Source organism: Festucalex cinctus, chromosome 1, assembly GCF_051991245.1.
Source record: "Festucalex cinctus isolate MCC-2025b chromosome 1, RoL_Fcin_1.0, whole genome shotgun sequence".
Lineage (NCBI taxonomy): Eukaryota > Metazoa > Chordata > Actinopteri > Syngnathiformes > Syngnathidae > Festucalex > Festucalex cinctus.
In genome coordinates this window covers 33683409-33696603 of record NC_135411.1, presented here as the reverse complement: position 1 = coordinate 33696603, position 13195 = coordinate 33683409, and the positions used below count along the sequence as shown (strand labels likewise).

General features: G+C 40.0%; 1 protein-coding gene across 10 annotated transcripts in view; it reads right to left on the bottom strand.

Moving 5' to 3' along the window:
• The window catches only part of LOC144025068 (RNA binding protein fox-1 homolog 3-like), a 461720-nt gene that overhangs the window by 113212 nt on the left and 335313 nt on the right, over positions 1–13195 (bottom strand). The window lies entirely within an intron of this gene.

Below are 13195 nucleotides of genomic sequence, written 5' to 3'. Positions count from 1 at the left end.
AAAAAAAAAAAGCGAGTCATTGGTGTGGTTTAAGTGACACACCCCCTCCAGGCAAGTGGCGAGCTCTTGAAGGACGACGACACCACATTGCAAACATAATCATCACAGCTGTGCCGCCCAAGCAATAATTGGTCTCACGCTGTTCACGCCGTGCGCTAGTAACGTTAGCCCGCCATTCCACAAAATAGAAAACCTCAGGAAAAAAAAAAAAACAGGGGAAGAGGGAAAAAAAGACAAGTGTGAGGTTTCACTGTAAGTGAGTGTTGTCGTCACAGCATCACCAATTCCGCCCCTGGTTACCTCGCCCGCGGCCCGCGAGGGGCATTCAAGTGCAGTGAGGAAGAGGAGAAGGAAGAAGAAGACGTCCCCTGAACTGCGTGAAATGACCCGTAAGGGGGAAACAAATAAAATGAAAGCTGTATGCAGCGAATGACAGGCCCTGGACGCCACCTTTTCCACGGCCAATCGGCGAACTTTGATGCCGCGCTCCACCCACATTAGATGTTGCAGTTCATTGTCACACATCTGCTTCGAAGTGGGGCTCATTCTGGTGAATGAGCCAAAGCATGGGCCCTGGAATTTGCTAAATGGGGCTACTTCAAACCAATATGGCTGACTTCCTGGTCAATTTTGGGCATACGACCTTTGAGACTTTTTCATGTGTCCTTGCATGACAGCCATGTCCACCCAATTTCGTGTTGATCGGTGTAAGTGGTGTTAAAGAGATACAAGACATATAACTCATTTTCCAGTCAAGGATTAGGCATTGTGTATAAAGAATAAATGTGTGAATATATCTGGCGTCTTATACTCTGAATTTTCTTTTAAACCGATTAAGTATCAAAATAAGAACATACCATGTTTAACGTCATTATCATGGTCACATGATCGTGATGACGTATCCCGTGCGCAAACGAATGGGAGTTTGCTGACATAATGAGCAAGAAAAAGACAGCCTTCCATCCCAAATACTGCACCAATTCTGATCAGAGTAAAATCCTCAGCATGTCAGGTTTCATGTCATTCCGTGTGGGGGGGTGGCCTCCTCATGTGGGCTAAAGCGTGCTTAGCACACATGTAGCATGGCCTGTCACCCGGATAGGGACCGTCCACAACTTACATTTCCAGAGTGAACAATGTCAATGGTGATTTAACTGGTAATTTGAGCCTCTGTAACACACAACTTGCAGACGCTCCCCAACTTCGACTCGGCCAGCTGAGTGGCCTATGCTGTACTTAATGGAAATTATTCATAAAAAGTACTATAAAATCATAATTGCTCAACATAAATTGACAATTTTTCAGGGATTAGTTGAAATTAACCATTTCACAGAACAGCTGGTTAGTTTTTCATAAGTCTTGTATTCCTTTAAGGGTTCTATTTTTTGTAACTTTCCAAGGGAAAGTTGCGGTCATCCAATATGGCTGCTTCAAACCAAAATGGCTGACTTACTGTTCAATTTCGGGCATGTGTCCCTTAGACTTTTTCACGTGGCCTGTTATGGTAGACAAGTACACTAAATTTCATGTCCATTAATAAAATTGGTGTGCAGGGCTTCTTTTTCCCCCCCGCGAACTTCCAAGGGTGCACAACTGAATAAATTCACTTAAAACAGCTGGCTCAAACTTACACGGCTGACTTCCTTTTCAATTTTGAGCACATGTCCTAGAGACTTTTTCGTGCAGCCTGTTATAATAAACATATCCACCAAATTTCATATCAACTGGTGGAACTAGTGTCAGGTGTTAATTTTTCCAAACTCTCTAGGGGGCGTTACTCAGTGCCTTTCTAGGGCGTAATGTTGGGGAGGCCAAAAATAGACAAATTCCCACCAGGAGACACACGCTTGCAAACATTTCTGAGATTTCGGACATGTTGAGGCCTCCAAAATGTCAAGGAAGAATCATAAACACGTTTTGTACTTGGGCCCTAAATAGTAATAAAAAGAAGACAACTGTGACTGGGTGTCAACAATCCTACGCTGAGACGCCTTTTGTTGTCCGACAAGCTGTTTAAAGACGCTGTGTCGTCACTGTATAAACAGAGAGAGACGTTTGGCGCTAATTGTTGCGTGACGTGCACCTGTTTAGCAGGCGTGCTAATTAAAACCTGCGCTTCGTGGAGGAGGGTGGAAGGTGGGGACGTCATTACGGACGGAGGTGAGGACATTTGCACGAGTGGAAGTGTATTAGCGCGGCGCATGCTAATTGAGGCGACGGCAGGCAGTTGGCGCAGCGCTCCGGGGGCTAGCGCACCACGGAGATGTTTAGCATTATCGGCTAAGTGGACATATGCATGCATCGATGCACTGAGTTGAGTCGCAACGCCGACAGAATGGAAAGCATGCGGGACTGCATTCAAATCAGAGGTTGTCGAAGTCTGGCCTGTAGCATGTTTTTACTGGCCGCTGCATATTACTGTAATGTAATAATGAAGAAGTAGAGCACATTTTTGCATGAAATATTCAAAATAAAAACATAAAAAAAGTTGAATATGACAAGATAGCACACTGTATTGTGTCTTTTAAATGTAAAGTAAATGCAAATTTGTCAATCATATATTTTTCAAAATTAAAATTGTGAATCACACACGTTTTTTCAAGTTGCAAAATGTTTTAAGTGTAAAAATACACCACACCTCTTTCAATAATAATGTTAAGATAAAGGATACAGGATATTAGACTTATTTTTTAAGTTTTAAAAGATTTAATAATATTTTTCAATGTAAAAAAAAAAAAAAAAAAACATTTGTTATCTGATTTCTGAATTATGGTTTATAATATTAATGTTGCATGAACCTGCAATATTTTTGAAAACATCTGTTAATACAAGGTGTCATACTGACATGTTTTAAATGTACAAACAATTGACATTTTGTGCTTTGTTTTAATTAAAAATTGATACACATGACTGTTACGAGACATTTTTGTCTGGTTGAATGTATTTCACAATTGTAATGTTTTTTATGTGTTAAAAAGTTTCTTCAAAAATTGTCCCCTGATTTTACAAAACAATACAAATATATTTGAGTGTTAAAAGATATCACACAATTTTAATTCTAATGTTTTAAAAGTTGAATGTTAAAAGATATACTTTTCGTATTTTTACATTTTCTAAAAGAAAAAAAAAACAGTTCAATGACAATTAGTCACTTGATTATTTTTTTAATTAAAATAGTAAATACATTTGAAGGTTACAAGAAAGCACACATTTTAAATTATTTTTAAATACAAATACATTTGCCATGATTTTTAAAACTATACAGTCAAATTTTACACAATATTGCACCATTTTTTATTGAACGTTACAGGATACTGCAGTTGAAATTATCCTTTTAAAACTGTAAAAAAAAAAAGTAAAACAAAAAAGTCAAATTTTTAAATACACATTTGTAAATAAATTTGAATGTTATAAAATAGCACATTTTTTAAGCTGAACAATACAAGACATTTTATTCTTTTATTGGAAATAAAACTTTCAAAATTTGAAATTGTGAAAAAAGCTTCACACCAAAAACCCTTAGACTTTTACTTAAAAAGAAGTTGAACGTTACAAGATACTTTATATGTATATATGTCAAGGAAGAATCATAAACATATATATATATATATATATATATATATATATATATATATATATATATAATTACATTAATAAAAATAGGGATTTTGTATAGCACTTTTTTTTGTATAGCACTAACCACTAACACTTTCGAGATAAAGACAATGGCAGATAATTTTGAAGAAAGTCCTACATATCACAACAAAGCATTTTACATTAAAATTGCATGAGATATATGTTTTGTTTATTTTTTATTTCTTGTTCCTGATTATAAAACGGCCGTATAAGCTGCCATCACAAGTACCGATACCTTGAAATAAGACCAAGTATCGGCCCAATACTGATATCTGATATTGGTACTCACCCATCCCTAAATAATGACTTTGTGTTTTTTTTCCACACACAAAAAAAGCTGAGATTTAGACCATTTACTCTTCTATGTCCAACTGCTTAGCATATGTTGACCTACAACATATTGATTGGTTAAAGCATGTTTCGGAAACACAAGGTGAAATGGGAGCCCGTCTTTCTTTTTGTACTCCCCCCAAAAAACAAAAAACAAAAAAACAAAACTGACAGACACACACATGCACACACATAAATATGTTTGTGGCATTGCCGTGCACAGGCAACAAATGTAATTCTGTTCAATTTATAAAGGTCTATGTGGTAAGATGGTGGTGTAGGAGGTGGCGGGTAGCCTTCGGGGAAGAAAAAGAAGGGGGGAAAAAAAAGGAACTCCACTCGCTCGCTTGCTCACACAGCAAATGAAATTTCCAAATCCAAACGACTTAGTTGTGATTTACAATTCTCCCTCCGGGGCGGCGACAAGCGAGAAAACATTTCAATCAGGCGCACCGCAACCGTCACAGCTGCCTTTTGTCGCGCCCCGTGAATCAGCTGTTTAAGAGGACAAAACTAGTCAACCCGGACAAACACCGCCTGCAAACACACCCGTTTGATTTGATATCAGCCTTTCAGAGGAGACGAAGTGCGGGACAAAACAGGTGGAAAAGCACATTCATGTTTTGACACTTTTTAAAAGTGTTACGTAAAGATAATTCTTATCAAGCTCTGCTCAAAATGAACTTTTATTTGCTTTTGTCAAATAAGGCAAAACAGAAAGGAATTGTTTTCAGTGCTAGCAATAGTTAGCTAGTACGGCGTGACACACGTTTTTAGTGTTTTTGGATAACAATCGGTTTTAAAGTTGAAGTTTGACCCGATTTTGTTAAAAGCAGTGCTGTAAATGTGCTTTTTTTATGTTTGTTAAATGATGCAGAACAGAAGTAATTTTATTTTCCCAGCTAACAATAGTTAGCTTACCCATCAGCGCAACTAAGCAACATGTATTTTATGTGAGGGAATAAGACACGTGTATTGTGTATGATTAACTGGGATCTGTTTGAAAAATACTTCACCACTGATCGGACACTGACTTGCTAAGAAGAATTAAAAGAAGTCAAACGTCAACTTTTTAAAAATTTTTTATGGTACATGTTTAAAATTAAAAGTGTAATAAATTGTGTTGAATAAAAGAAAGAGCTTTTTATATTTACTCAAATATTGCAAAAAAAAATAAATGACAATAATAGCAGCATGAATAAAGAATTTTATGGTAAATGAAAATGGGTAGGCTAAATATGTCATGACCACTGTACTTTGATTTATTAGATTTTGTCAAAAACGGCAAACACAAGGTAATTGTTTTCACCACTAACCACAGTTAGCAAGTGAGCTAGCCCAAAGGTATAGCTCACATTATTTTAAATGTTGTGTCTAACATACATTCATTGATTAGGTTCTTCTTCATACGAGTAACTTTTGTGGCAAATTAGCTAACTTTTGATTTAAAGTTGTTGGAATTGAACAGACGTGTCATGTAAAATGTGTACAACTCATTAGTTTATCTTTCAAGTTAAAGTTAGTCTCGATTAAATAATTTCACAGTAATAATGGCATGTATAATTTTGACACAATTGGCCACTTGTATTACTTTTACTGAATGCATATATAACAAATTTGTTATGTGTTATCTCTGCTTTTAAAGTTAAAATTAGAGCTGATTCTTTAAGAGCTTTGAAATGGTCTTTCATTTGCACTAAAAACTACATGTGGGGAGGAGGTACTGTAATTATTTTCATGCCTATCATCACTTATAATAACGTTAGCTATAGCATTATAGAGATGCTCATGTTTATTAAAGATAATTGCTGTAATTGTGAGAAGTGTGTTGAACACCTTGAATTTAAATTCCCTGTTCCTATCCCATTAAAATTTGACTCATGGTCATGTTGGAGCTAATGGAGCTAACAGCAAGCTCGATTCTCAAAAGAAGAATACATCTAATTGTAATGCAGTACATTTATGGTGGCTCGCGTAAGTGATGTCTCCGCACCGCTGTATCACTATTTTCAGAGGCGGGAATAGAGTGTGAGGAGGTGCGGTCTGAGGGGCTTTTTTTGACACATGAGCCTTTTGTTCAATAAGTAAAGTGTGCCACGTCTCGGCCCGAGAATTGGACTCTCTGGCTGTAGATTGAAACAGAATCAGCTGCAATGCGTTTACCCTTTTCCCAGCGGGAGCCGGCGATGGTGGTGTTGGCGGGGGGGGGGGGGGGGGGGGGGATTGGCGAGTCCCATTTGAAAGGCCATCGAGGCTCGGGCTCATTCCTCAAACTCATCTCCAGCGCAGCCGGGTGGCGCTAACGAGAGCCCGCATAGCGACAAAAACCCATTAGGCCTCCCCCGGATGCCGTCGCCATTTACAGCTGTCAATAGCGTGGCTCGGTCTGCCGTAATTACCCCCCAGGAAAGCTCGGACGCCGCTGGGCTTCGCACGGCCTTGCGAGACCGCCGACCGCAACTTCTTCGCTATCCGAATTCACTTTTGCTTCTCTGGTGGGTGTGTGGGATCAAGGCCTAAACTGAGGTGGGGTAGGGAGGAGAATTGTCGAGTATTCCCAGCATTCTGGCTCGCCTTTACACCATCAGAAAGACAGACAAGATAAGAGTGAAGGGTTGAAAGCAAAATCCTGGAACAACAACAGAATATTCTTTAATTCAAAACAGGCCGACAGAATAAGTCATCAAAATCAATAGAAGCAACGGTGCAAATGGGCAAATTGTATCTTTGACAGGTTGCAATAGCGCTTATGGACATTTCGGACTGTGGATGTTGCGGATACTTGGTACAGTCGGAACAGTTAGACATCATGATATGCTTAAGCACTAGATGTTACTGATTACATATTATATGGATTACGGATGTCACTGATTACAGACATTACGGACCCACGATATAGACGTTAACAGTGCTGGATGACATCGTATTTCCATGTTTGGATTTGTTGAAGCTACACTGTGTAAAAAGTGACCACTAGATGTCGCTCTTGTGTAAAATGCAGCCGAAATGTATTTAGAAGCACACACACTGCGGTGGCTCTCTTCGCAAGCCTACCACCAATTATTATTTTGCGTGAGCAAACGAGCATCTCGGCCAGCAACTTGGCAGCCAGTGTGAAGCCCGGCGAGCAGTGCCGAAAGACCGAGGGAGGAGTGAGCCCGATTTAGCAGGAGCAGCTAACAAGAGCGGCTAATTAGAGTTAGTCGGAGCCATAGGCTGGAGTGGCTAAGAAGAGGGGCTTCCGGGAGAAAAAGATTTCAAGAGCAAAGCAGAAGGTGACATGCAACAGGAGCTCGAATCACGGGACGGACACCTGCAGGCCCCAGCTGTGGAAATTAAGTGGTGGTCGAGCCATTGGGTCCAACACTAGATGCAAGCACCACCACGGCTAACTATAGAAGAAGATGGCGGAGAAACATGGCAGTCTCTTGTCGGGTGAGACTACAGCCATGTAATATAATTAGTGATTACTAGAACTACGATTATATTAAAAAAAAATGTTTACGCGATACAACATATTTTTTGCATATTATTGAAATCAATAGTCATTTTTTAAATCGAATGAATTATTAGTTCACCCTAGATGGTGCTAAAAAATACACACTGGGGCTTTAAGGCATCAAACGTCTGAATCTGTGTATCATTTGTTCAGTCGTTTTTCCAAACAAAACGGGAAGAAATGACTTGTTTTCTTAATATTCGTTCCAAAAATAAAAATGAAGAAAACGGAGAACGGCTAGTTTTCCGATTTCAGATTTTGTGCAATTTGTGCAACGGGCAATTTGGGACGTTTCATCCAGTTTGGATATTTGCACTTGACGCAAGTTGCATGAACCAGATGTTTTTTTTAATTTGTATTATTATTATTATTTTTTGTTTGTTTGTTTTTTTTATTTTTTATTTTTTAATATCTGACTTGTGGTCATGCACTGATCTGTATATATTACTGGATAAGCGCTAAAAGAAAAAAAAAAGGGGGGGGGGATTCTTCAAAGCAGCACATACCGTCCACTTGTTAATTAAAAAAATTATTACCACCCAGCCAACCGCCAATCCTACGCCCACCCCCGGCCCTATAAAGTGCGTACGAGTTGTATATGTATAATCTGTACGTATACATATCTGCTCACGAGATGGGAGTGGTAAGATGGCAGCCCTGTGGCTTCAACGGCTTGCATGGGCATGTATGGGCTATTGGCTCTCCAGTAATGTATACAGATCTATGAGTGTGCACTACAAATTGCAAACATGGGGGGTAAGAGGGTAACTGATGCCAGAAGACATGACCACCGTCAAAGTCGAGCCACCAGTCGGATAAAAAACAAAAAAATTGCTTCTGGGCCACACAACTTGCGTCAAGTGAAAATATCCAAATTGGATGAAACATCCCAAATCGCCCGTTGTCCGTTTCCCATCTTCCATTTGTGCACAAAATTGGAAATCGGAAAACGAGTCTTTCTCTGTTTTCTTCATTTTGGTTTTGGAACGAATATTGAGAAAACTTCCTGTTTTGTTTGGAAAAACGACTGAATGAATGATACACGGATTCGTCTGGCACAGTGTGCTACACATTACATACGTTATGGATTTCAGATATTAATTTACAATTAAAAATGCTCATCCTCAATTTGCACAAGATGATGTCATGTTTTCACATCGTGCCTACTTTTTAGTGGGAAGCGTGACATCAACACCAGATGTTTGGTCGACACTATTAGAGATTACAGGTGTTACGGATTCTGGATGTTACGAACATTCAATTATGGACATTACATTTCAGGCTACAGCCGTAACTACTTTTACAACCTTTACTTGCATAGGATGATAAATATATATATATATATATATATATATATATATATATATATATATATATATATATATATATATATATATATATATATATATATATATATATATATATATATATATATATATATATATATATATATATATATATATTTCGTGGACTGTTACGGCACGAAAAGTTTGGCAGGTGGGACACTTTACGGATTCTGGAAGTTACAAATCGCAGACGTTAGGAATTCTGGACATTACGGTCAACAACGGCAACATTAACCACTGCTTCAAAAAATAAGTAAACCTCTACTTCCCGATGACAGATAAGAGGATTGGCTTTATGAGTGTCGGCATATGCCGGCTTCGCGCCAGCTAAAAAGCAAAATGCCACTGACGCTATTTTGTTACGGGCCTGCAGATAGTGACTCAGTAGCAGCTGCACAACCCCCGCACTGTTCCGTTGCCGCTCAGCTCGTAAAATCATGCCCACATTGCAAATACCGTAAGAGGCTCACCACGCCAGAGTCCAGAACACCCGTAATGCCCATAGTCTGTAACACACCCCACCAAACATCCGGGAACAAACTGTGACACAGAAAAGCAGCAAAAGTTGAGGACATCGGTTTGTAGCTTGTTTCACACAGTGCCTGCAAAACCGGCAAATCAAATCAGTCCACCTGTGACATTCACACAGAATCCAGCAATGTGTGATACTACTCTAGACTTTCACGCAGCAACAAGATCACATTAGGAACTGATGAAATTGCAACATTTCTTGTGGTTCAGGCAGAACCATGCTGGATACACTTACGCTAACCATTTTTAAAGACTGCCCAAAACAAAGGAAAGCCTTTTACACACAGGTTTTGGAAAAGTGGCAAATAAAGAGACATATCCCAGCATTTATTTGCCTGTGGATTTCACACAAACACAGTAATATACACTGCCTTTCACACAGCAACACAGGTGACAGCAATCACCATGATCAACAGTCCATGGCAATACCTTTCATACGGAACCCTGCGACGCAGAATGTTACTGTTAGACTTTAACACGAAAAAAAAAAAAAGACACGAATAGGCAGCTTTGACTGGCAATGCCAACAAAACAAACTGTGTTTGCTACCAACAAAATTGCCACAAAATTATCATTCCTCAGACTCTGTCATTACATTTCACACAAAACCCTGTCAGAGATAATACTAATGTATACACAACAGGGATGACTTCACTCTTCCGTTTTGTTCATATTTTTTCACACTGAACAGCGATTGGTAGTGCAGCGTTATGTACATCGTCTTCCCCGATTCTACCTTTCACACGAAACCTAGTGACACTGCTTTGTCGGAGGGTGACAATGCGGTAGATGCCACAGACTTCCGCCTGCCATGCATTGGTGCGCATCCTTCCCGCATCGTCCCGACGAGTTCACGAACAGTTTGCGCATAGGTCACGACCCGGTCGTGAAATTTTGCCGTGACAAAAATTTTGAACATTTCAAATTTTTTTCCCCGACATGGCACGCAGTCACGACGGGTTTACGCATACTTCACGCCACTTTACGACTATTTAGCGCACTGGCACGAATCGAGACTTGCCACAAAATCGTGCAAGTTGTCAAGGCCCTTGAGACAGACATACTACACACTCGCACCTGTCGGTGGGAACGCGCAACCGAGGGACACAGGGGGCGGAAGCACAAGCAACAGGATGCGGCCCACACATCGCAAACAGTAACCGGAAACAGCGCTAATGTGTGGAAGTTGGAAGTCCCGCCTCCTCTGTGGCATATACCCCATTGGGGGAAATAAGTGAGTTTGGGGTGTGAAAATTCACACTCTTATCCTCACTTTTTCTATTAATGTAGCCTCTGCTCTGCCTACCCTCTATCCCTCTCATAACCAATACCCGGGGTGGGTACCTTTCACACAGAGCGACAATATGCGGAAAAAGCCAGTAAAATGCAACTTTGATGAGCAATGTGAAAGGAGCTCAAAGCAGCTATTTCGAAGACGTTTAATTATCAGCCACCCATTTTGTGTTGAATTTGATACCTTTCACACAGTTAGCAATAATTATGCTCGTCATGTGATCAACCCCAGTCAGGCTACCACATTTACACTAACAGTAATAATAACAGCAATAAGCAACTTTACACGAGGCATCATGCAAAACAAGTGCGACGCAGCCAAGCTAGAAAACGACACAGCCCTCCCCTTTCTGCTGTACATTATTCACGGATTCGCGCCGTAGCTTTGCACGAGGGAGGGAGGGAGGGAGGGCGGTTAGATGGATGGAGAAAGGGAGGCGGTGGGTGGGGGTGTGTTGCACAGCAGACGGCATCCCAGGAATGAAAAGCACCGAGCGTGGGGAGCGGTCGGGGAACGCCGAGTGTGACTCACAGGGACGTTTCCCGTTTTGCGGCACAGCAAGGATTCTCCGCCAAAAGAAAAAAAAAAAAAAAAAAAGACAGACGCCGCCAGGGAAGATGACGCATGGGAAGTTGGAGCTTTCTTTCTTTGAAAAGAGAAAAAGGAAGTAGAAGACTTGGAATGAGGATGTCAAAGAATTTCCTTGCTTTGCACATTCAATGTTAGGATTTCGTCATTTGAGAAAACTAAAGGGTGCAACATGATGGTAAGGAATATTGGGGAGAGGGGAAACTCCCTACTATCCCACCCTTTGGAATCTCCTTGTTGCGCGAAAAAAGATTAGGGAGTAAACTAAGAAAGGTAAATGAAGGATAATTCTAAATGACAAAGCAACACGCACATTCTACAAGCCAAGAAATCAAATGCACCAAACTCCTCATTAAGCCAACCTTAGGATCCCAAGTTAGCTGTAGCTAAAAGAATAGGCGAGAAACAAGGAAGAGAAAGAGAGGGACAATTCCAAAACAGGGTGCAGCGACGTACCCTGCCAACAAATTAAATGCACCAAACTCCTCATTATGCCGCCTCTGGGCATATCCTGGTTACGTAAAACTGAAAGATAAGGTGACAAATTAGAAACCACCAGTCTTCAAGCCAACGGTTCAAACTCACTAAACTCCACGTTATGCCACCTGTGGGAACCTTGAAGTCTTGAAAAATGAGAACATGGGAAATTAAAAACAAAATGGGTGGGAAAAACAACAGCCTACAAAGCAACACATAAAAAAAACACCAAAACTTCTTATTTTACCACCTTTGGGAATCTTCAGGTTATGCAGAACTGAAATATTGGATGGGGAATGAAGTCAATGGGGTAAAGAGAAAGAGAGAGGAATATAATTCCAAAATGAAGAAACAACAATAGAAAAAAAAAACAAGCACAATACTCCTTGATAAGCCACCTTTGGAACTGTCATGGTTGTATAAAACAAAACAGATTATGTGAGAACCGAGGATGACTAAGAGTGGAATCATGAATGATGAAGCAGCAAAGCACATTGTCAACAAGGCAACTGATCAAACATGCAAAACTCCCTGTGATACCACCTTTGGCAACTTCCCAGTTACACAAATCTAAAAGCATCACAATGAGGGCAAACCATAATGGTGGATAAGTAGAAAGAGAAATAACTTACGAATCGAACATGCCAAACTACCCATTAGGCCAGTTTTGGCAATTTTGAGTTAACGCAAAACTAAAAGATAAGGTGTGAAATTAAGAATTAAATCTTAAAATCACAAATTCCTCCTCATGCCACCTTTATGAATTTCCAGGTTATACAAAACAAAACAGATTAATCAGGTAAAATAAGAACCTAAGCCAATGAATCAAACTCATCAAACTCCTTGTTACACCACCTTTGAGAATCATGAAGTTATGTACTCCAAGAAGTTTAGTTGAGAAATTAAAAAGTACAAGGAGATTGAAGGGGGAACAGGAGAATTTCAATGGAGGAACCAACATGTCAACGTGACATTGAATCAAATCTACCAAACTCCTTGTTATGCCAGTCCCCGGAATGTCCTAGTCATGCAAAACCAAAAGATTACCGGTAGGTGAGGACATCAGGCGGCAGCGGAGTTGGAGAAGGAAGGAGGATGACAAACACAAATGACAGTTATCTATTTACATCTGGACAGGACAGAAAGTCAAATGCCCCAAACTCACTGTTGTGCCACCTTTGTAAATCTTGATCGAGGAAGGCAAATTCCAATTTGAGGAAGAAGAAACAGACATCAAAGAAAACTCCTCGTTATGATAACTTTGGTTATTATCTTGGTTATTGTAAAACTGAAAGATTAGACTTAAAATTAAGAAGGGTGAAAGAAGAGAATTCCAGAATGACATCGCAAGACACCAATGAAACGCACCAAACTCCTCATTATGCCACGCTTTGGGAGTCTATGGGTTATGCAAAGTAAAAGATTAGGCAGATAATTAAGGTGGACTAGAGGACCATAACTGCATGGTAGGGGAGGAAGAGGAGAAGGATAGGG